We start from the raw sequence: 4,536 nt of genomic DNA on the forward strand, positions 1-4,536 counted from the left end.
ACTCTATGCCTAACTCCATATTTTCTTAAAAGTTTGTCAAATATTCTCGATATAAAGTGTGATCCTCCATCGCTTATGACTAAACGTGGTGTTCCAAATCTAGGGAATATATAGTTTTTAAATAGTTTGATTACTACCCTAGTGTCGCTTGTGGGTGCAGCTATAGCTTCAATCCACTTAGACACATAGTCTACAGCTACTAAGATATACCTGTTTCCTAAGGATGGTGGAAAGGGTCCTATGAAATCTATACCCCATACGTCGAAGAGTTCTACTTCCTGAATGTTTCTTAAGGGCATTTCATCACGTCTTAAAATGTTTCCAGTGCGTTGGCATCTATCACATTTGACAATGCAAGCATAGACATCACGCCACATGGTAGGCCAGAATAGGCCAGCTTGAAGAATCTTGGCGTATGTCTTAGAGGTGCTCGCATGTCCGCCATAGGGTGCAGAATGACAATGCTTGATTATACTATTTACCTCTTCTTCTGGAACGCAACGGCGAAAGATGCAATCTTTAACCCTTTTGAAAAGGAGCGGTTCGTCCCAATAGAAGTTTCTCACATCGTGGAAGAATTTCTTCTTGCGGTGGTAGTCAAGATCAGGGGGTACTATATCAGCAGCTAGGTAATTAACGAAATCTGCATACCAGGGTACGTTATTTATTGCTAAGGAATTTTGGGGGTGCTCATAAGGATCTAGGTTATTATCTTCAATGGTTTCTACTTTAGCGATCAGTCTATCATAGGCGAAATCATCGTTTATGGGTACTAGTTCAGGTTTTAGATGTTCTAGCCTAGAAAGGTGATCGACTACTACATTTTCAGTGCCTTTTTCATCTCTTATGTTTAAATCAAACTCTTGTAGTAATAGAATCCATCGGAGTAACCTGGGCTTGGCATCTTTTTTACTTAATAGGTAACGAATGGCAGCATGATCGGTGTAAACAATAATTTTTGCTCCTACTAGATAAGATCTAAATTTGTCTATAGCGAAAACTACAGCGAGTAATTCTTTTTTGGTTGTTGCGTAGTTAAGTTGGGCAGCATCTAGGGTTCTACTGGCATAATAAATGGCATGTAATTTTTTATCTTTTCTTTGTCCTAGAACGGCTCCAACTGCATAATCACTAGCATCGCACATTATCTCAAAAGGTTCCGACCAATCGGGCGGTTTCATAATAGGTGCTGAGATTAATGCTTGCTTTAAAAGATTAAATGCGTCATTACATTTTTCATCAAAAATGAATTCATCATCTTTCATTAAAAGTCCGATTAACGGTTTAGTTATTTTGGAGAAGTCCTTAATAAAACGCCGGTAGAATCCAGCGTGTCCAAGAAAGCTTCGGACTTCTCTTATGGTTTTTGGGGGTTTTAGGTTTTCTATAACTTCTATTTTAGCTTTATCTACCTCTATACCTTTTTCGGAAACTATATGTCCTAAAACTATTCCTTCGGTCACCATGAAATGACATTTTTCCCAATTTAGCACGAGGTTCACCTCCACGCATCTCTCCAGGATTTTCTCAAGGTTAGCAAGACAATTGTGGAAATCGAATCCGCAAACCGAGAAATCATCCATAAACACTTCCATGATACCATATAGGTAATCTGCGAATATTGACATCATGCAGCGTTGGAAAGTAGCTGGGGCATTACAGAGGTCGAATGGCATTCGTCTGTAGGCAAAAGTTCCATAAGGGCATGTAAAGGTAGTTTTTTCTTGATCTTCAGGGTGAATAGGTATTTGGAAGAATCCAGAGTATCCATCTAGATAACAGAAGTAAGAGTGTCTGGCTAGACGCTCCAACATTTGGTCTATAAATGGTAAAGGGAAATGATCCTTCCTAGTTGCTTTATTTAATTTTCTGTAATCTATACACATCCGCCATCCTCCTTCTAAACGTTTTGCTACATGTTCGCCTTTATCGTTTTGCACGACTGTGATGCCTCCCTTTTTAGGTACTACATGCACAGGGCTCACCCACTTACTATCCGAGATCTGGTAGATTATACTTGCCTCAAGTAACTTAAGAACTTCCTTTTTAACAACATCACTCATTATAGGGTTTATTCTTCTCTGATGCTCCCTAGAGGGTTTTGAATCTTCTTCTAGCGAAATCCGATGCATGCATACAGATGGGCTTATACCTTTCAGGTCAGAGATATTATATCCTAAGGCTGAGGGATATCTTCGTAAAACGTCTAAAAGTTGGTTCGTTTCCTCTTGGCTCAAGGTAGCACTAACTATAACTGGACGGTTCATCTTTTCATCGAGGAACTCATATCTCAGGTTCTTAGGCAGTTCCTTAAGTTCTAAGGTTGGTTTCTTAGGGCATGGCATAGGATCTGGAGTAAGGGATAAACATTCGTAAAGGTTATCATCGATGTAAGGTTCTTTAAAGTCATCATCTTCCTTTATGGGGGTTGATGGTAACTTAATAATTTCTTTTTGTTCTAATTCTCTAACACATTCATCAATAATATCTAAGGCATAACACGAGTCTCCCATCACAGGTGCCATAAGAAATTTCGAAAGTATAAATTCTATTTTCTCGTCACCTACCTCAAATGTCAACTTTCCTTTCTTGACATCTATTATGGCTCCTGCAGTCGATAAGAATGGTCTACCTAGAAGGATTGGTATATCATTGTCCTCTTTGATGTCCATGACGACAAAATCAGTAGGGATAAATAGTTGACCTATCCTAACAGGAACATCTTCTAAAATGCCTATCGGATATTTGACAGATCTATCGGCTAACTGAAGTGACATCTTAGTGGGTTGTAATTCTCCAAAGTTTAATCTCTCACAAACTGCTAGAGGCATTAAGCTCACACTAGCTCCTAAGTCTAGAAAAGCTTTTTCGATGACATGATTACCCAAAAGACAAGGAATGGAGAAATTTTCAGGATCTTTATCTTTCTTTGCTAATTTGTCCTCGGAAAATAGCATTACACTCCAAAGGCTTCGGATCGTCAAGTCTACGTTTGTTGGTAAGGATGTCTTTCAGAAACTTTGCATAAGAAGGTATTTGGGTGATGGCTTCTATGAAAGGGATTTCTACATGAAATTTTTCTATAACTTTAATAAATTTTTGATACTGTTTATTGGTCTGGGTTTGTTTGAGTCTTTGCGGATATGGTATAGATGGTTTATATGGCGGGGGTGGTACGTAAATTTTATCTTTAGGTTCTTCTCCTTTCTCTCGACCATCCTGGTTTTCAGATTCCTCTGGTTCCTTTACTTCGTCCGGGGGTTTGGTACATTCCTTAGAAGTTTCGGGTTCACTCAATCTTGGGTTTGGTGGCTCATCATAAGCGTTCCCACTTCGTAGGGTAATGGCATTGGCTTGACCTCTCGGATTTTGTTGAGGTTGTCCAGGGAATTGTCCTCCAGGTGTAGTCTGAGGGGCTTGGTTTAAAGCTACCTGAGAGATCTGGGTTTCAAGCATCTTGGTATGAGTAACTATTTGGTCAACCTTGGTTCCTAACTGAGTAATCAATTCATTAACATGAATGTTTTGGTTCATGAACTCCTTGTTTTGTTGGGTTTGAGCGGTGATAAAATTTTCCATAATTTTCTCAAGGCTCGGCTTTGGTGGTACAGGTTGCATAGGTTGATTTGATCTAGGGGCTTGATAACTAGGTCTCGGAGGTGCATTATTTTGAATAGGGTTATTGTTTTTATAGGAGAAGTTAGGGTGATTCCTCCATCCAGGGTTATAGGTATTCGAATATGGGTTCCCTTGGGTGTAGTTCACTTGCTCAGAGTGGGTTTCGTTCAATAGACTGCATTCTGCGGATTGGTGTCCTTGGGTTCCACATATCTCACAATTCGACGAAACTGCGGCTACATTATTCGGGTTCGTGTACATATGCTCGAATTTGAGGGCTAATGCGTCCATTTTAGCTTGCATCATGTCTATAGATCTTAGTTCATGCCCTCCTCCTTGGGCTTCCTTCTTCTCCACTGTCGCTCGTTCGACTCCCCATGATTGATGGTTTTGAGCCATATCTTCGATGAGGGCACTAGCTTCAGGGTAAGGCTTGTTCATCAGAGCACCGCCTGCGGCAGCGTCGATGGTCATCTTTGTGTTATAATGAAGTCCATTATAGAAGGTTTGAATGATTAACCCGTTTTCTAATCCATGATGTGGGCATGCTCGTAATAACTCTTTATATCTCTCCCAAGCTTCGAACAGCGATTCTCCTTGGTTTTGGGTAAATCTAGTTATATGGTTTCGAAGAACGGCGGTCTTACTCGGGGGAAAATATCTAGCAAGAAAAAATCTTCTAAGGTTATCCCAAGTCGTAATGGAATTGGGTGGAAGGGAATCTAACCATGATAGGGCTTTATCTCTGAGGGAAAAAGGAAATAATCTTAAACGTATTGCCTCAGGAGAAGCTCCATTGGTTTTAAAAGTATCTGCTAATTGAAGAAATATTTTTAAATGTTGGTTAGGGTTCTCGGTAGCGAGACCCGCGAATTGTCTCTGTTGCACTAGTTGTAACAGGGATGGTTTAAGTTCAAA

At 40.0% G+C, this 4,536-nt stretch overlaps 1 non-coding gene across 1 annotated transcript; it reads left to right on the plus strand.

Annotated features, from left to right (window-relative positions):
- The first annotated feature begins 4,147 nt into the window (after positions 1–4,147).
- LOC127090233 (small nucleolar RNA R71) lies at positions 4,148–4,254 on the plus strand. Its single transcript, XR_007791759.1, has one exon. It is a non-coding gene; the product is annotated as a small nucleolar RNA R71 (small nucleolar RNA).
- Positions 4,255–4,536: the final 282 nt, after the last annotated feature.

This window comes from Lathyrus oleraceus, chromosome 5 (assembly GCF_024323335.1).
Source record: "Lathyrus oleraceus cultivar Zhongwan6 chromosome 5, CAAS_Psat_ZW6_1.0, whole genome shotgun sequence".
Classification (NCBI taxonomy): Eukaryota; Viridiplantae; Streptophyta; class Magnoliopsida; order Fabales; family Fabaceae; genus Lathyrus; species Lathyrus oleraceus.